Raw genomic sequence first — 21,594 nt, 5'->3', positions numbered from 1 at the left:
TTACAGCAATTTTGGAAAAACAATTTGTTCGCATCAATTTATAGTGCCAGCATGCAGGGGCAGACCCAGCCATTTTTTAAAGGCTTTGGGGGGGGGGGGGGGGGGGGGGGGGTCCAACTATATGCTCCAATTCAAATGCCTTGATCCTAAATATTGAATCATAAACAAATATCAGTAGTTTTTATACTTCAGACTGAGTCGTGTAATAAAATCTTTTGACTGCATCAACCAAACTTACCTTAATTGCTTTTTATTATGTAAATCTATATAGCTGCACAGCCAGGGCCGTAACTACATTGAGGCAAATGAGGCAAATGCCTCATGTTAGAAATTTCAAAACAAAACAAAAAAATGAAACAAAAGATTGTCTTAATATCAAATTGTTTTCACGGAAAGTGTCTAACAAGAAGCAAATTTTCTTCACTACAATGTACTAGTATCTGATGTTGCCCCTGCATGTTTTCCGTGATCCATGTTTCTTTTTTACTTTTAGTTTTCAGAGTTGATGGTCTATTGTTTGAACTTCTGTGTCCCGGAGTTTGTCTTTTGCTTATTTATTGTCGTACTTTATGACAATAGTCTGAGTGTTGATTTTCATTTGTAAACATGTGGTTTTGCAATGTTGCATGCCCACCGATGTCCAGATATTGTGCGAGAAAATGTTTTAAGAATATACAAGACACAGAAAAAAATGGTCGTTTCTGCATGGAGAATTGAATTTGATCTCAAAGAATTCACAACTGGCTACTTTTGGTTGATAAAACTAGATAGCTGACATGGTTTAAATGAAAGTAAGGTCACCAATTTTCCGGTATCAAATAATTTGACAAAAAGCAATACTGTATTGCCATATGACCATTTCCATTGATGGGTTAAACTTGCATTAAGTCATGTTCAGACCCTTTTACAGACAATAAAGGAATATGTAGTAAATGTGCACGAAATCTAATCGCACACAAAGTCAATGCATAAAAAATACTAATGATCAATCATTTGATCAAAGTTGCTGGAGGGTCTTCAACAATAAAAGAATCATTTATACCGTAAAACATGGTCAAGTGTCCCTAGTGTCGTCTTAAGCAGTACTAGTATTTAAAGCATAATACTGCACTGTCACTATATTTCAATCTAGTCATAAAAATATCACCAAAGTCTAATCACAATACAAGACTAAAACAGATAGACAGTATACAGTCAGGGGCGTTACTTAAACAAGTTATTTTTTTTAATTACTTATGTAAGTAATTTTGTATTTTAAATACAATAAAATTACTTAATAGAGTTATTTTAATTTTCAATAGAAACATAGACTAAATGTAGTTTTCACGATTTTAAACTACTTTTTATATCATAAAATAAAGAATTTATCAAATTTGAGAGGAGTATAGAGATGAAGGGTTACTTTGAAAATAATAACAAAAATATTACTTGAATAAATTATTTTAAACATTTTTGAAAAAAATAGCAATTACACTTATCTAAGGCACATATGTAATTGATTTAGGTTACAAATTATAAATAACTTCAGGTCTTAATTAATTCACAAGTATCTATCTATTTATATCAGTCTACCTTCAAGATTTTAGAGGAAAATGATAATTTAATAGTCCCAAGTGACCAATCTTTGACCCAGAAGCGTCGGTATGAAAGATAAGTGCGTCGGAAAGTTAATTAGTGTTTCTGAAGAATTAGTTTTTATATATCAAGCGAAAAATAACCAGATAACTGTGAAAATTAATTAAAGCTAGTAAAATCTGTATGCTTGGACACCTATAAAAATAATATTCAGAGAAAAATAACTTATATAAGTTATATTTAAATAAGCATCGTTTTCAACATTACTTGTATAGGAAATTTTAATTGTTACTTGTTTAAGTAATGCCCCTGACTGGTATATATAAAAAAGAACATGTGGTATGATTGCCAATGAGACAACTATCCACAAAAGACCAAAATAACACAGACATTAACAACTATTTGTCACCGTACGGCCTTCAACAATGAGCAAAGCCCATACCGCATTAATGATTATGAGAATTGCGAATTTTGCTTTGTCCTACATATCGGTCTTTTAATGTTGACCATAAAACCTTAAAGTCTTAAAATACAATAAATCAATGTTTTTGCTTTCAGACCAGAATATTGTCGAAAAAAAGCTAAAAATTAATTGCAATTCAATGTCAGAAAGAGTCTTTGAAACGCTCAGAATGCACGATTTTGCGTTAGTTTTCTCAGAGTTTCTGGGGGCCTTGAGCGGCCCCCCAGTTCCCTCGCCAAATTTTTTCGCCTCGCTCTGCTCGGCGATATATTTTGCCTCACTATTTGAAGAGGCTAGTTACGGCCCTGACAGCAATTCAGTTATAATTTAAGGTCGCGAGGGACTGTAGTATATAAATAACTGCAATATTGGAAATCAATGACTACAATTTGTTTGTCGCATCAATTGAGAGTGCCAGCATTTCCTATTGTTTTTCAAAACATTACATCAGAAACAAATTTTAGTAGTTTTCATACCTCAGACTGACTCATGTAACAAAATTATTTGTCTGCATCAATCAAAACTGACCATATTTGACAGCATCAACCAAAACTGACCATATTTGACCACATCAACCAAAACTGACCATATTTGCTCTTTTTTGTGTAACTCTTATAGTCGCATAGTTAATCTGTAATATTTTTATGTAAGGATGGAGTGTATAATCATGATAATACAAATGATCTATATTATGGGGTTATTGCATGAATATTGGGGAATATTGTTCCGAGTAGAATTTTATATTGCACAAGCTTATATTTTCATAGCAGGATGGATTGTTTAAAAGAAATGAAAGCAATATTGGAAAACAAAATTATGCTCGCATCAGTTTATAGTGCCAGCATGTCCTCTTTTTAATCAAAATTTTGAATCGTAAACTAATTTCAGTAGTTTTGATATCTCAGACTGACTCATGGATATAACAAAATTATTTGTCCGCATCATCCAAAACCATGAAAACTGACCATATTTATAGCTTACTATGCGGTATGGGCTTTGCTCGTTGTTGAAGGCCGTACGGTGACCTATAGTTGTTAATATCTGTGTCATTTTGGTCTTTTGTGGATAGTTGTCTCATTGGCAATCATACCACATCTTCTTTTTTTTTTATATTTGACAGCATCAACCAAAACTGACCATATGTGACAGCATCAACCAAAACTGATCATATTTACACTTTATATATATATATATATATATATATATATATATATAGCCGCATAGTAAATCACTTATAGTTACATATCACGATGGATTGTATAATTCAAATGACAGCAATATTGTAACACATTGGCTACAAAAAAAATTCCACATCAATTTAGAGTACCAGCAATTTTCTGCAAGTCCTCTTTTTATTCAAAATATTGAATTGTAAACAAATTTCAGTAGTTTCAATATACATGTATCAGACCGAGTCGTTATAACAAAATTATTTGACCCCATCAACCAAAACTGAACTTATTTACACTTATCATGTAAATACATATGGCCTCAGTCATTGTAAACCAATAATATTTCTATGTCAGGACAGATCGTATGATAAAAATGACACCAACTTTGGAACACAATTATGCACCTTATTGCTCATCCTGGCTGACCCGGTCTCTTGAACTTTTGAAGCATACAACAATCACTTTTCCATTGTGGCGTCAGATATTTTGTTTTATGATGTCAATTTTTTACGGGAACCTGTGTGATATCCAGTAATGGCAGACAAATAGCGATAATGTGTATTTATACCATATCTAAAAATTTAGTGCATGCGCCGTTATTTCCTCTCTGTATCCATAATAATGAACCGTCACTAAAGTGACTTTTTAAGTCCGTTAGTTTGTGCTGAGACTACTATCAGAGACATATATATGTTTATATATGTCTCTGCTACTATATAGTAGTCTCAGGTTTGTAATGATTTTTTTAAATTTTTTTTTAACAAAACTATTTTACAGCATCATCCAACACTCACATTACTGATTCATATACATGTATGGGAAGTTCTCTTCTTGGAATAGTATACTGTTAATATTATTTAAAGAAGGCAAAGAAACATGAATGAATTTGTTTGTAGCCGAACGTCCAGGGGCAAATGTTTCATTCATGTTCAGATGAGTATATTTTTCTGAGTTCCAGACTCCCTGATATCATTTATAATCGTTATGGATAAGTCTGGCTAAATTGACGAGATGGTGCAAATGTATATAGTTTTTTTTACGTTATAATACAACCCTTTTTTCATTAATATCCCATAACTCATCCACTGTACAATTTTCGTTTGAACATTTGTCAAAACAGAATCTTAAATGAATGTAAATCCAAGGCAAACAAGGTAAATTACGATTAAAATTCCGTGAATTAAATGCAGAGTTATATTTATGAAGAGACTGTTAAAAACAGGGAACGAAGAAACGTAAACAATGATGTTTCCTATGCAATCTTCTAAAAATATTTCTCCGATGTGGATATATTAACCTTCTATTCACTTCGATATTTGTACATGTAACGTTTGATCAGTAAAAAATATAGAAAATCTGCTATAGCAAAGTAATTGAAAGTGATTTATTTCTTCTAAATTCTAAAGTGCCCTTACCGCAGTGATGTCATTTAGAACTGTTCTACAGTCCTGACTGATTTAGTCAGTATTGCTGACAGTTCTACGGTTAGAACTGATTTGGACAGTTCTACCTAGAACTGAATTAGACAGTTCTACCCTAGAACTGATCCTGGCAGTTCTACCTAGAACTGATTCTGACAGATCTACTTAGCACAGTTCTAGGGTAGAACTGTTCTAGGTAGAACTGTTCTAGGACAGTTTAGGACAGTTCTATGACAGATATTCTGACAGTTCTAATGAGAGGTTAGAATTTAAGTGATCTCCACTGTAGGTCATCATACGACCTTTCACAATGAGTAAAATCAATGCTACGCGTATAGTTAGTTTTAAATTATGTCAAATTTATTGTAAAACAATTCAAACTTGACAACCAACGGCATGAATTTTGTAAAAAAAAATACCCAATAAACAAATGATATATAATGAACATAAAACGAAGACAACTACTGAACTACAGGTCACTGACCTCGACATACACATACCGAATGTGACAGTGTTGGAACATATTTTGGAACACCAAACTCTTCCCTAATATGATACAGGGTTGCACAAGCGCACCCAACATTCATTACTGAAACACACAATTTGCCATAAATAAGTGTTTGATGTAGGCCTGCAGCAAACATTAATATCCAAATCTGTGTTTGCCACAGACCTGCAGCAAATATTTATCTGCAAATAAGTGCTTGCTATTCTTACAATGATCCAGATTTAGTCAATTAGTACAAAAGGTCATGAATTTGAAATAAAATGACTTACAAATTTTACAGTCACTGTGAAGGAAATTTTTCATTTCGGATTTGAGTTGGAAAATTTCAATATTTTCTTCGCTGCATATACTCTTGAGAACATGCTTTATAAAAAAAGTGTCAATTAAAAGTAAAATCACAAAAATACTGAATTCGAGGAAAATTCGAAATGAAAAGTCACTAATAACATGGCAAACTATAAAGATAAAACACATTAAATGGATAGACAACAACTGTCATATTTCTTGCTTTGTACAGACGTTTTTCAATGTAGACACTAGTATGACAGTCGCATCACATTCGATTATATTGACAACGATGTGTAAACAAAACAAATAGACACAATACTGATTAGTAAAAATGTCACATATAGGGATAAATAGTCTCTTTTTGTTTAGGTCACATTCGTAAAAAGAGAATGGGACTATTGTGACGACATAAGGCACATACCGATAACGTGCTCGTATATTAACAAATAAGCAAACTACAAAATGTATAAAGAAATGGTCATGTCATCACATCCGTATATATCCGCTGGACCAAATATATCGACACGAGTTTTGCTCGAGGAAATGTATTGATTGAGGGTTGATATAGTGTGTGATATTGAAACATTCAAATCATGTTTAGTCATCAGCGCTCTTTGATAAAAATGAGAATGAAAATGGGGAACGTGTCAATCAGACAACAACCCGACAATAGAACAGACAACAGCAGGAGGTCACCAACAGGCCTTCAATGCAGCGAGAAATTCCCGCACCCGGAGGCGTCCTTCAGATGGCTCCTAACCAAATATATATACTAGTTAAGTGATAATTAACGCCATACTTAACTCCAAATTGAACACAAGAAACTAAAATTAAAAATAATACAAGACTTACAAAGGCCTGAGGCTCCTCCTGACTTGGGATAGGCGCAAACATGCGGCGGGGTTAGCATGTTTATGAGATCTCAATTCTCCCCCTATACGTCTAGCCAATGTAGAAAAGTAAACGCATAACAATACCCACATAAAAAAATCAGTTCAAGAGAAATCTGAGTCGGATATCAGAAGGTGTAACCAGAGAAAATAAACAAAATGACAATTATACATAAATAATAACAGACTACTAGCAGTTAACTGACATGCCAGCTCGCAACTTCAATTAAACTGATTGAAAGATTGTGTTTTTATCATATGAATATCAGGCACAATCCTTGCCGTTAAGGGTTTAGGGTTATTGTGTCTGTTTAGTTAACGCATCATTGTAAATATAACTGAATTTGATGAGACTGTCATCAAAGTGAGAGGGTTAGCGCTATCAAACCAGGTTTAATCCACCGTTTTCTACATTTGAAAATGCCTGTACCAAGTCAGGAATATGACAGTTCTTGTCTATTCGTTTTTGATGAGTTTTGTTATTTGATTCTGCCATGTGATTATGGATTTTTCGAATTGATTTTCCTCTAAGTTCAGTATTTTTGTGATTTTGATTTTTAGTATCATACCCTCATAACATATAAGAGAAGAACATAACCCGTGTCATGCAACAACTGGCTTTGTAAATGAATGTGTTTAGTTTCGATGCAAAGACCCTATAAGTAAATTAATATTAACGCCAAAATATGCAATCTTTAATGCCCTGACAACAGTATCGTAACTATATCCCTTCTTAATAAGTATATTTAAATGTTTTGTTTTTTGGAATTTTGGGTCCTCAATGCTCTTCAACTTTGTATTTGTTTGGCTTTTTAACTATTTTGATCTGAGCGTCACTGATGAGTCTTATGTAGACGAAACGCGCGTCTGGCGTATAAAAATATAATCCTGGTACTTTTAATAACTATTGACTAGTTTGTGATATCGAAAACCCTGGTGTAATAATGTTTCAGTAATACATCAATTTCTTTCGTTAAAATCTAAAATATTGTTACATACACGAGCGAATCGTACACGTTGAGATACATAAACACCGTAAGATGGTGACAAGGGAACGTCACCATCTAAAAATTGATAATTAACGATGGGAAACGAAAAATCATCTCTTTTCTCATAAATTTTAGTATTAACTCTGTACTTTATTAGGCCTTTGAATTTGTATGATTTGAGCGCCACTGGTAAGTCATATGTAGAGTCCACGCGAGTCCAGTGTCGACAATACTTGTCTGCAAGTATCATTTTGGTAGTTTGTACCAAAATGAAACAGGAATGCTTATTCTTGAATGACATTTAGATTTTAAGGATATCTTTAGAATAACTGAGGTATCACTATAATAATCACTTTACTAGATATTTTAGTCGTTAAGCCGATAGGCCTAGCCGAATCACTCACACAAAAAAATTGACCGTCATACATTTATGTTTAACTCTTTTAAATCATTTAGTCACTTGTTAATACAGTTGTAAGTTTTCCTTTTCTTTCAATTGTACTTTCGACATTTGATTAATATTTAAGAAACGTCATACAAGGCACAATTCCCACTCAATTTATCACAAAGTAATAATGTATTTCTGTGTTTGTCATAACAAATTGCATGTGGTTGACTTAAACCTTTACCTTCTGACAGTAATGTATTGCAGTCTTTGCCACTATAACTGATAGATTATTTGACCAGTGACCTACGACAAATACGTTCTGATTAAGGTATATTGCTATGCCAGTCGGGTGTATGATTACTCTATCCCTAAATTGCCACAAATCTTGTCCATTCATATTACTACAATGCACTGAATTTGTATTTCTATTAGTATAGAAAAGTTTGTCTTCGAAAACTGCAATGTAAGTTGCGTGCTCCATAACCAGGACGATCTGCTTCCAACCTGATAAATCCAGAACAAAAATCTTATCTTTTCCTACAACGTAAAGTTTCTCATGTTGGTGTGTTATACCAAAAACAGTCTTTTTGTGGACGAAAGGTCTGTCGAACACGGAAATCATGACTATCCAGTGTTTCAATGAATTGTTTATATCCATAGGTAACGGCAATGCGATCACAATCTATCACTGTGATATCGTATGGGAAGACGTAACACGAACTCTAGACACTTGATTATCATCATCAACTCTGTTGTATTCAATGAAATAAAGTGTTTCTGTAAAGTAGTTTGCTACTAAAAAGCTATCTTTTGACAAAATGACGCAACCCGTGGTATGCGTGTCCTCGCATTTTTTCACATTCAACTTCTTTAGTAATTGAAGCTGAACTGAAAATAAACAAAGTGATTAGAATACTTTTTTTTAGGCAATGTCTGATGATTCGGCTGTAAGAAAAATTACAATGAAAAACATAAAATCAGGCCAAAGCAAGACTCATATACCAAGGACAATTCAGAATGATATTAAGGTGATACCTAACACTACAGGGATATAACTCTGTTAAATCACCTAAACGTTTTAATTACGTTGTGTTTTTAAGGGGATATTAAGCTTCTCAATGATCAAAATAAGTGTTTGTCAAACTGCTATATAACCAGTGTATTTTTTCTGATAAAACGGTTGGTTAAAATTTGTTAAAATTTTTATATTTTTGTTAAATAGTCAAGGTGAATACTTTGTCAAAATTTTATGAAAATTAAACGAGCCAAATTAATTTTAGTGAAGGTGTTGGGTACCACCTTAAAATCAGATCAAACCAAAACTGAACCTCAAAGAAATCAGAGAGTGCAGACATCTTTATCAAAGACGAAAGAAGCAACAAAAAAAGAACATAGGTACACACAAAAACTATAAACTGATAATAGAGTGTAAAGTATATGACCCGATACCTGATAATAAGATTTAACAAGTAACTGAAGACATTCCGAGACCTACGAACAGGTCAAGCAAAATACATATAATCAGCCTGAGATAGAGCAATTCAACATATTCTCAACAAATGCAGACCTATACACTTCATATTTCTATCTTTTTTATTTTTCTTTCAATACTATGTTTCTGTTTTTCTAAGCTTTTTTTTTATTTGGTGCTGTTGTTTTTGTTTTCCTTCTATTTCTTTTATTGCCGTTTGAGTTAATTTACTCCATGTATAACTTTTGCATGTTAAATTATTTTATTTCCAACTTTGTACCTTTGTTCATTGGGTTTACGTATCTATCTGTCAGAAGCGATTAACATTTGTTGTTTACAATAGATATAGAAAATGGTATGAATGCACCCGCCAGTAAAATATATAATTTATGAAAAAATAATAAAAATTTTCATTGTTTTGATACTTCTGTTTTAATTATTCAGAAGTTGATTTACTTATTAAATCTGACCTGTCTGCATTGGCCCTTTTCCGAATCGTAATCTTTCTAAATCTTCTACAACAACAAATTAAGTACAAATAAAACAACAAAATTCACATATTTTGTTTAAGAAAAGGTTTCAATCATACTTTGTATATAAAAATCTCTGGGAGATTTGAATGACGGCATATTTGTTCCACATAAAATAATAAAAACAGGTAGAAAAGGTTGACAAATTTCTATAAAAATGGATTTAAATTAAATTTATTCGTACTTCAGGCAAATGTATTTATAAATAGGGAGCGATATATAACTGATCTTATTATACCTTCAATTATGAGGCATTTAGCAATACTAATGATTTACTATAATAGTTAACGTTTACAGGGCTGTTAATTGGGGTTCCTGGCTCTACTACTTTCACAGTTTATCCATATATTTGAAATCAGGCTCCATGGAGCCTCTAATTTTACTTGTGATTTTATTTTCAAAATTGAATAGATACATTTAGTCTTAGTAGATATAATCTAGGTGATTGATTCAGGATACATGTAGTTAAAGTCCATAATTTTGTTTTTATATTTTTATTTTCAAAATTGAAAAGACGCATCACTGGTTCCTCTTGTACCGCCTACGAATGAAAGAAAAGGGATCCTCGTCAACCCTCCAGAACGACCAATCACAGAGGAAGATAAAGATAGAATATTTCAATGTTCATCTTGGGAAGTGAGTTAAATCGGTTATGGTACAGTTCTTATAACATGTCACATAAAAAAACTCATCAATGCTCTATTAAGGATGTTTGCTACTCTGGTTTTTTGCCAAGCCTGCGACTTTAGTTGCGGAAAGCTTGAAATAGGGATAGTGATCCGGCGGGGGCGGCGGCATGGGAGGCAGCGTTAACTAACTTCTTCAAAGCTTTATTTTTTAGAAGGTGGAAGACCTGGATGCTTCATACCTTGTATAACTATGCCTTATGTTGTGAAGTTTCCGTCTGTCACATGTCCATTGTCCTTGACCTCATTTTCATGGTTCAGTGACTACTTGAAAAAAAGTTAATATTTTTTTTAAAGTAGTTTTACGAACTATTCCATTTTACTTCATACTCTCAACAACAAATATATACAATTAATTTCAAATTGCCGATAAACAGAATAATGGCATTTTATTTTTTGATACTGTCTTCATCAGCCCGAATATCAGTTTGCCCTAACGGGCTCGCTGATTATTCTTTCTGATAAAGTCAGTATCAAAAACAAAAATGCCATTATTCTGTATATATTTTGTGTATGGAAGGATTTTAAGGTGCACATGTCCAACTGGCTGGTGTCATCTAACATTGACCTCATTTTCATGGTTCAGTGGTTATAGTTAAGTTTTTGTGTTTTGGGCTGTTTTTCTTATACTGTATGCAATATATCTACTATATTTGGTGTATTGAATGAGTGTAAGGTGTACATGTCCAACTGGCAAGTATCCGTTAACCTTGGCCTCATTTTCATGGTTCAGTGTTCAAAGTTAAGTTTTGAGGTTTGGTCTTTTTGTCGAGCCTTCGACTTTAGTCGAAAAAGCGAGACATAGCGATCCTACATTCCGTCTGTGTCGTCGTCATCGTCGTCGTCGGCGGCGTCCACAAATATTCACTCTGTGGTTAAAGTTTTTGAAATTTTAATAACTTTCTTAAACTATCCTGGATTTCTACCAAACTTGGACAGAAGCTTGTTTATGATCATAAGATAGTATCCAGAAGTAAATTTTGTAAAAATAAAATTCCTTTTTTCCGTATTTTACTTATAAATGGACTTAGTTTTTCTGCCAGGAAATATTACATTCACTCTGGTTAAAGTTTTTAAAATTTTAATAATTTTCTTATACTATTTTGGATTTGTACCAAACTTGGACAGAAGCTTCTTTATGATCAAATGCTGGTATCTAGAAGGAAATTTTGTTTCTTCCAGTTAACATTACATTCAGTCTACAGTTAAAGTTTTTAAACATTTATTAGATTCATAAACTATCCTGGATTTTTACCAAACTTGGACAGAAGCTTTTTACAATCAAAAGATAGTATCAAGAGTAATATTTTTATTGATTTATTTCCTCATTTTTTTTAGCCTGCGATTAACAGAAAACATAGGCGAGACTGGGTTCCCCGGAACCCTTACGATTTGTTTTCTAATACTTTATGCAATAGGTCAACTATATTTGGTGCATGGAGAGATTTTATAATGAAGATGTCAATTTTACAGGTTTTATTTGACCTTTACCTCATTTTCACAGTTCATTGCTCAGTGTTAAGTTTTTTTGTTTTGGTCTGTTTTTCTTGAACTATAACTATAGGTTAACTATATATAGTGTTTTGAAAGATTGTAAGGTATACATGTATTTCTTGTTTGGTTTTTATGACCTTGACCTCATTTTCTTGGATCATGGTAAGTTTCTGTGATAGTTGTAGTAAAGCTATGTATTTAGGACTATCAACATAATATCAATGGCTATTATAGAAGACGAGACATTTCAGCGTGTGCAATCTGGTTTACTTTTTCTCAGATATTCAGAATCCTCGGATTTTATCCATGTTGTGCCATTAAAAATTGTGCTCGCTGACCACTGCTTTTGTTTTCATAATTTTAATACATTTTGTTTTAAAAAAAATCAAAATCTTATAAAATCATTGTTATTTTTTCATAGTTTAAAAAAGAAAAAGGTAATAATATTCATGATGTAAAAATGTATGTATAAACGGAAGAAACCCTAAATTTACTTTCTGATTTATTTTCTAGATGTTAGATAACAGCATGGTTATACCCAAGTCATGTGAGTCAAGCTGCGTATAAATCTGTTGATGATAAAACCAAATAAAGCCATTGTTTTTCATAGTTTAAAAAAGAAAAAGGTAACAATATTCATGATGTTAAATGTATAAAAAATCAAATTCTCACCAAATTTTCAATGGCTCTTATCTCAAAAAAAGGACACAGACTTTTGATTCCCCCCCTTTTTAAGTTGTATAATGTCAATTTACGAGAAAGGCACGTCAATTATTAATTGGAATGAGTGTCGTAATATCATCCACGACTCACTCCATACTTACTGTATGAAATTGATAAAACGGGAAAAAGCTGACAAAAAATCTTTGGACTCTTTTTTTAATTCAGTAATGAAGATAGTTGATATACGTATTCAACATTTTAAAGAACATTTTACTATAAACAATAACCACAATAAACCTATTTCTCGTATCAAACATAAACTAAAAGAACTAGCCAAGGAATTTGTTTTTGTCCCGGCAGATAAAGCTGCTAATAATATTATTATTGTTTGACGTAAAGTTTACATTGAGGTTCTGAAAAAGGAAATCACCAATTCACCAACATTCCAACTGACTCCATTTTCAGAAAACGAAATCTGTAACAAACATAAACTGTTAGCCACCGCTTTACAAGCAGAGCCAAATACAATGAAAGTCCCAACTATGTATTGGCTTCCGAAGCTACACAAAACCCCTTACAAATATAGATTTATTTCGTCTTCAAGCCATTGTTCAACTACTAAATTGTCTATTCTTCTTACCAGCACACTTGGTACAATTAAAAACCTGATAATAAATTGTTCAAATAAGGCCTTCGAAAATAGTGGAATAAATTACTTTTGGAGTGTCAAGAACTCGTTGGAAGTACTTGATAAACTGCATGCTTATATTGGTGATTTTGAATCTGTTCAAAGTTTTGATTTTTCTACCCTGTATACCACATTGCCTCACATTCTCATTAAGAAAAAATTCACACACCTAATTAAATGGGCATTCAAAAAATCAGAATGTGAATATATATGTTCAAACTCTTTTAGGTCATTTTTTAGTAGCAATAAACAAAAAAACTATGTTAATTGGACATGCTTTGATACTATATATGCCCTTGCATTTTTACTAGATAACATTTTTGTTCGCTTTGGAGATTCCGTATATCGTCAGAGTATCGGAATTCCAATAGGGACTAACTGTGCACCACTTATTGCGGACCTGTTTTTGTATTGTTATGAGTTTCAATTTATGACAAAAATAAGCAAAGACCCATCGAAACAACATCTGATAAACAAATTTAATAATACTTTTAGATATTTGGATGATATTTTGGCTCTCAATAATGACGACTTCAGTATGTATATTAATGAAATTTATCCTGTTGAACTTACTTTAAATAAAGCTAATACTAACAATGACCACTGCCCTTTTCTTGATCTTGATATCTATATCACTAATGGAAAGCTGAATACTAAAATTTATGATAAAAGGGATGATTTTTCATTTCCTATCGTTAATTATCCGTTTTTAGATGGTGACGTTCCCTTGTCACCATCTTACGGTGTTTATATATCTCAACTTGTACGATTCGCTCGTGTATGTAACAATGTTTTGGATTTTAACGAGAGAAATTTATGTGTTACTGAAAAATTATTACACCAGGGTTTTCGATATCACAAACTAGTCAAAACATTTACTAAATTTTATCATCGGTATAAAGACATCATTCGTAAATATAGCTCAACATGCAGACTTCTAATACGTTCAGGTATTTCACATCCAATTTTTTATGGTATTACTATTCTTTATAAAGCACAAAGGTGTCAGTATTCACCTCAGAAACTTACAAAACCTTTGAATAGACTTATTAAGAAGGGATATAATTACGATACTGTTGTCAAGTCATTAAAGATTGCATATTTTGGCGTTAATGTTGAGTCACTGATAAGGTCTTTGCATCGGAACTAAACACATTTATTTTAAAATACAGTTGTTGGCATGACACGGGTTATGTTCTTCTCATATATGTTATGATGGTATGATACTAAACCCCTAACGGGAAGGATTGTGCCTGATGTTCATATGATGAAATCATAATCTTTCAGTCAGTTTAATTGAAGTCTGGAGCTGGCATGTCAGTTAACTGCTAGTAGTCTGTTGTTATTTATGTATTATTGTCATTTTGTTTATTTTCTTTGGTTACATCTTCTGACATCAGACTCGGATTTCTCTTGAACTGAATTTTAATGTGCGTATTGTTATGCGTTTACTTTACTACATTGGTTAGAGGTATAGGGGGAGGGTTGAGATCTCACAAACATGTTTAACCCCGCCGCATTTTTGCGCCTGTCCCAAGTCAGGAGCCTCTGGCCTTTGTTAGTCTTGTATTATTTTAATTTTAGTTTCTTGTGTACAATTTGGAAATTAGTATGGCGTTCATTATCACTGGACTAGTATATATTTGTTTAGGGGCCAGCTGAAGGACGCCTCCGGGTGCGGGAATTTCTCGCTACATTGAAGACCTGTTGGTGACCCTCTGCTGTTGTTGTTTTTTATTTGGTCGGGTTGTTGTCTCTTTGACACATTCCCCATTTCCATTCTCAATTTTATTTTTATGATTCATAAAAATGTACAGTAGACCCAGGGAAGGCACTTTGAAATCTCAACTTTGTGGGGGTGTCAAATACAGTGAAAATATAGATTTGCATATACAGATAATTAACACATTTTGATAATGCTTGCTCCATGTACCATGTACATGATGTATGTATAAACGGAAGAAACCCTAAATTTACTTTCTGATTTATTTTCTAGATATTAGATAACAGCATGGTTATACCCAAGTCCTGTGAGTCTGGCTGAGTATAAATCTGTTGATGATAGAACACTGGACACTTTTAATTTGCAAAACACTCATTTGCAAATCCGCCGCCGCCTCAAACAAGAGCTACAATATCATGTATATAACCAAAATGTGCGGAATTTCATGGGATTCAATAATTTCATTGGTTTTATACTGTTACTTTCATATTTATTTTGCAATTTGAATTATAAAAACATGGGATTTTCAATATCCCATGGGACAGGGCAAAATCCCATGGGATTTACCATTATCCCATGGGATTTTGGTTAAATCCCATGGGATTTTTTTTGGTCCCATGGGATTATTGTAGTCCCATGGGATATTTGTTGTCCCATGGGACAAAAAAAATCCCATGGGACTATAATTATCCCATGGGATTTTTAATATCCCATGGGACAAAATAAAATCCTATGGGATTAAAATTATAAACATATATATATATAAATATAAAGTTATGTGTATGTTACAATGAATGCTGTTTGGTAGTAAAATGTTTTAAATGTATACGAGTTTTTTTTATATTTTTTATATATACATATATATAAAAAAAATTAAATTTTGTCACAAACATGTTTTTTATTTGTTTATATGACAATAAAGATTATTCTTATATTGGAATGTATAATAATAATATTTTACAGTCAATTTAAATAAATGAAAAAATATTGTTTTGAAATCTTTGTCTTGTTTATTCTATTATGAAAAATAGAACTGAAAAAATATTTCATATTCTGACTGAATAGTTCACTCTTTTCATGAGGTAAGATTTTCTTTGTTATAGGTTCATTGCAATACTTGTATAGGCAAACGATTTGAATTATAATATATAACTTTGTGGTGTACATAATAGTATGCTTATATTTGCAAATTTATAATATAAACACTTTTTGTTAAAGTTTTTGCTTTCTTTATTCACAACTTGCTATGTACAATTATTCAGTCCACTATATAAGAGTGAAGTCAATAAATAATTTCATTCACTAGAATATTCCTGCAATTCTTAGACAAAACATTTTTTCAATCTGTTCTTCAAAGATCTTCCTCTGTACATCTTTATTGAATCGAGAGATTCAAATGAGAAGACAAAGCAAGTTTATTTGGACAACAACATTCTAATATCTTGTTCATTCGTTCCATCTTTCAATTGATAATTACATTGTTGTATTTATATGATCAAGTTCTTGTGCATCAATGATCGTGATGATATGACTCCTTTTTGTTTATAGTCATCATGTTGAAATTTCCTCTTTCAAATAAATGTAGGAAAAAACATGTTCCATTTCAAATTAATAAAAAAAGTCGCACTATGGAGAAAAATATCAGCTTTAAGTTTTCCGTTCAGTATTGATCTGTGAATGATGACCATGAAAATCCAGATTTCTGACCTACAAATACACAAACTCAAAAATTATCAGTGAAGAGATCAATAAAATGGCTATTTTATCATGTTTATGATTAATATGATAAACTTTCATTTAAATATTCAAGTACTAAATTACAGAAATCGCTTAAATTTTATAATAGTTTAGTTAAAGTACAGCTTATTTAAAATTATAATAAAAAATATAGGCCACCGTTGAGTTAAATAAGATATTACATTTTTAATGCCAAAAAATGGCATTTTTGCACCAAAGGGAGATAATTTGGAGCTTTTTTAATGATATATGCTTTTTAAAAGTCATCTGGGGCCAAACCGAATTGATTGTTTTGAATGATTTGGTGTACCATATGATAAAGATATAAATAAATTGAGTTATGAAAAAAAAATATTAAAACATTTTTCTGAAATTGTTATACCCTAGAGCCTCCTTAAATGTCATTTGATCTCTATTGGAGAAATGTCTCATTGGAAATCAGACTGCTAAGTGTTTCTTATTTTTATATCAACCCAGCCATATTATACCTGTCTAATATCAGGAGCTTGTACATAGTTCAGTGGTTGATGTTGGTTCATACCCGTCATTTTTATTTTTCATAATTTTTTGTTTTTATAAATTAGTCTGGTATATTTGACGTTTGAATTGATGCTCTGTTTCAAATTTGGTTAGTGTTGACTTTTATAGATTACTATAACATGTATAGGGTATGGGTTTTCTCATTACTTACAGGTCATCAATGGCCTCTAATAAGTAATTACAATGCTTACATCCACTAAATTGAACTCTGATGGATAGGTTTCTCTTTAATCATGTTAATCATACCACATCTTATTTTAATAAATATTTAATTATTATTCAAGGACAAAATTTTTTATAACAGTGGACTTACCATTTAGGCTTTGTTGACCTCTGTAAATCTTATTTTGTTGATAATTTCTTCTGTTTATAGTTTCCCTTTTATCTTTCATGTTCTTGCCCTACACATAAAAGGGTAAACATCATTTAATGACAAAAATAACTACTACATGTATTACATAATTAGTAGGCAACTGTAAATTTTGTCTTATTTGTATATAACATCAACTTACTCATCATTCTTGCTGTTCAATATCATGAATATTATCATTATTCTATGAATATGAGGTCACAGTAAAATTAACCTTGGCAAGCAGACATCTTTTTTTATTTGATACCTTGTAGTCATTCCATACAACAAGTAGACCTATGCTTAAAAAATCTAAGGCCAAAATTCAAAATATGTTTGTTTCCCCTCCCCCCACACGGATCAAAAATAAGCGCCCGGGTCAAAAAATTATTTTCCACAAAAAAATCGAAATTATTTTTTTCCTGAAAATAATTTGTTTCCATTTTTGGAAAGTGCTTGAAAGCAGAAGGATTGATAATCTAAATAAATACACTCAAATTGAGCACAAAAAACTGATAAGTGGCCTGGAGTGGACAAGTCAAACCATTCATGTGACCATGCTATGACAATCACATCCAGTTAAAAAAAAACTAGAGGCTCTCAAGAGCCTGTGTCGCTCACCTGTTAATGTGTTTACTGATGTCGGCCATCTTCGTTGGTAGGCGGGGTCATTAGACACTTTTTTTTTTAAATAGATACCCTAGTATTATGATTGTGGCCAAGTTTGGTTAAATTTGGCCAAGAAGTTTTAGAAATGATTTTTATACAAGTTACAAAAATGACGAAAAGTTGTTCAATATTGACTATAAAGGGCAATAACTCCTTAAGGGGTCCTCTAACAATTTTGATCATGCTGACTTATTTGTAGATCTTTTTTCTGAACATTATTGCTGTCTACAGTTTATCTCTATCTATAATAGTATTCAAGATAATAACCAAAAACTGCAAAATTACCTTAAAATCACCAATTTTAGGGCAGCAACCCAACAACAGGTTGTCCAATTCAACTGAAAATTTGTGAGGCGATATATCTTATTCTGATGGACATTTAAATCTTGAAAGATTTGCCCTAAATGTCTTAGTTTCAAAGATATAAAGCAAAACCTGCATTTTACCACTATGTTCTAATTTTAGCCATGTCGGCCATTTTGTTTGGTAGGCTGGGACAGCGGACACATTTTTTAAACTACAAACCACAATGATAATTGTGGCCAAGTTTGGTTAAATTTGGCAAAGTAGTTTCAGAGAAGAAGATTTTTAAAAAAGTTACAAAAAATTATGAAAAGTTGTTAAAAATTGACTATAAAGGGCAATAACTCCTTAAGGGGTCGACTGACAATTTTGGTCATGTTGACTTATTTGTAGGTCTTACTTTGCTGAACATTATTGCTTTTACAGTTTATCTCTATCTATAATAGTATTGAAGATAATAACCAAAAACTGCAAAATTTCCTTAAAATTTATAACCATTTCACAGACAGCAACCCATTAACAGGTTGTCCGATTCGTCTGAAAATTTCAGGGCAGATAGATCTTGACCTGATCAACAATTTTACCCCCATGTCAGATTTGCTCTAAATGCTTTGGTTTTTGAGTTATAAGCCAAAAACTGCATTTTACCCCTATGTTCTATTTTTTGCCATGGCGGCCATCTTGGTTGGTTTAACAGGTCACGCCACACATTTTTTAAACTAGATACCCCAAGGATGACTGTGGCCAAGTTTGATAGAATTTGGCCAAGTAGTTTCAGAGGAGAAGATTTTTGTAAAAGTTTACGGACGACGGACGCAGGACGACAGACGACGAACGCCAAGTGATGAGAAAAGCTCACTTGACCTTTCAGGTCAGGTGAGCTAAATAAAACCTGCCTTCCTGGTCTGTTTACAAAGGGTAGACCCGGGGGAGGGGAAACAGACATTCTTTTAAATGTGGCCTGATAAAATGACAAAACCAAGAAAACTTATCATTGACCAAAGAACAATAAAATGCGGTCATGGTTTATATATGAATCTGCCATTCAGACATGCACACCTTACAATTGTTTCATATCTACCAAATATAATCTACCTGTACCTTTAAACATATGATAAACTGACAAAACAATGCAGTGTTTCATTGACCAATGAACCATGCATGAAAATGAGGTCAAGTTCATATAAAATATGACAGACAGCTAAGTGCATCTTACAATTATTTCATTCACTAAATAAAGGGGCCTTATTGCTTACAGTATCCGGAAAATAGACCAAACCACAAAAACTAAATATTTTCAAAGTTCCTTATACCCTGCCAATTTGTTATGGTTGTGTTTGTTCCAAGTCAGGATCCGATAATTCAGTGATTGTCGTTTGTTTATGTGTAACATATCTGTTTTTCAATTTTTTTGTACATAAATTAAAGCACAATACATTTGTACATGAAGCTCATCACTGAGATAGTAGTCTCAGATAGAGGGAGGCGGGGTCAACCAAACTCCCCTATTCAATCTCAATGCAGGACAGAAAGTCACAGTCAAAAAGTCACACACTGTCACAGGACAAAAAGTCACAATTTAGTTTTGAGATTATTTTTCTTTGAACAAGAAAACACTCTTTTTGTATTTTTCTTGAAGTTTTATACATGAACATGATGTAGCAACTTTTAAATTAAAATTTATTAAAAACAAATAAATCAGTGCATTAGGTTTGCGCACATTACCATTACATTTGCACACAAAAATCATTACGTTTGTGTGCAGCTTTTGATTACATTTGCACGCATTTTTTAACATGTAAATATAAAAAAAAAGATATAGTATGATTGCCTTTTACAGCTGACTATGCGGTATGGGCTTTACCTCGGGCTTTGCTCATTGTTGAAGGCTGTTTGGTGACCTATGGTTGTTAATGTCTGTGTCATTTTGGTCTCTTGTGGACAGTTGTCTCATTGGCAATCATACCACATCTTCTTTTTTATATTTATGAACAATTTCCTAAAATTAAAAATGAATATATCATATGTAATAAAAAGAAGATATTTCAAAATCTTTTTTCATTTATATTCAATCAATTGTCAACAAATTGTTTGTGACTTTTTGTCCTATCAACTTTGTTACTTTATGCCTGAGTTTGACACGTGTTTGACTTTTTGTCCTGTGACTTTTTGTCGGAATGTCCTGTGACTTTCTGTTCGTTTACCTTCCATCTAAATCAGTGAACTGAATAATTGTTTTTTGCAGAAGTCCGAGGAGTGTTAAAAAATCACATGTGCAAGTTGAGAGTCAACACTTACACAGGGACTACACAATACTGTTTCAGAATGTCAGCAAAAAAGAATCACTGGTGACAGGGGAGTGTAACCGATGAATTGATCCTGAATCAGATAAGATTTTCCCGGTACGTCTAAACACCGCTCAGGAGGACCTCCTGGTGCACACATGCAGGACATACAAAGTGCACTCATGGCAGACCCTATATAGTCGCCGTCGTATCTGCACACATGATGGATGTATATATTCGTTATAGATCGTCATACACTTCTCATTTTAGAGTTAAATTTGCAAGCAACCTCTTAAGATTTTAAAATAATAATGCTACTAAAAATATACCCATTTTCGCAATTTTTTCGCCATATAAAATATTAAGGTGACTGTGCTTTTAGTGAATATAAACGATTACGAGGCCTCACGAATAAATATAAATATGAAATATACTGGAACATCGATTAGCATAGATCGAGCAGCAGAGTAAACTTCCACATAAATCTCGAAGTTATTTACGCCGGATAATATAGACTGTGCTCCTGAATAAAGTTGTCAAATACATTAATTTGTGTTTTTTACTTCTACAAGAAATTTGATTCAAATGCTAATTACGCACCATTTGCTGAGCAGAGAATCATTCTAAGCCAGGAACCGTCTATACTAACTGATATCAGTAAGAATAGAACTTGAGTCTCTGTAAAAAGGCAGTCAATCCTAACAGAACTGTATTAACTTAACGATACATGTACATCAAGTTCCAGCACCTCACCAAGCACCC

General features: G+C 32.5%; 1 long non-coding RNA gene across 2 annotated transcripts; it reads right to left on the bottom strand.

Moving 5' to 3' along the window:
* Positions 1-16,155: 16,155 nt before the first annotated feature.
* On the bottom strand, positions 16,156-21,150 carry LOC139501407 (uncharacterized). Of its 2 annotated transcripts, none has more exons than XR_011658552.1 (3): positions 20,846-21,150; positions 17,540-17,627; positions 16,156-16,656 (listed from the first exon to the last, which is right to left on the bottom strand). It is a non-coding gene; the product is annotated as an uncharacterized lncRNA (long non-coding RNA). The 2 variants fall into 2 exon arrangements; XR_011658553.1 differs by having other exon boundaries at positions 20,752-20,870.
* Positions 21,151-21,594: the final 444 nt, after the last annotated feature.

The sequence above is a fragment of the Mytilus edulis genome, chromosome 13 (genome assembly GCF_963676685.1).
Source record: "Mytilus edulis chromosome 13, xbMytEdul2.2, whole genome shotgun sequence".
NCBI classification, from domain to species: Eukaryota; Metazoa; Mollusca; class Bivalvia; order Mytilida; family Mytilidae; genus Mytilus; species Mytilus edulis.
Note: the sequence above shows the minus strand (reverse complement) of the source record. Positions and strands in the feature narration are given on the sequence as shown.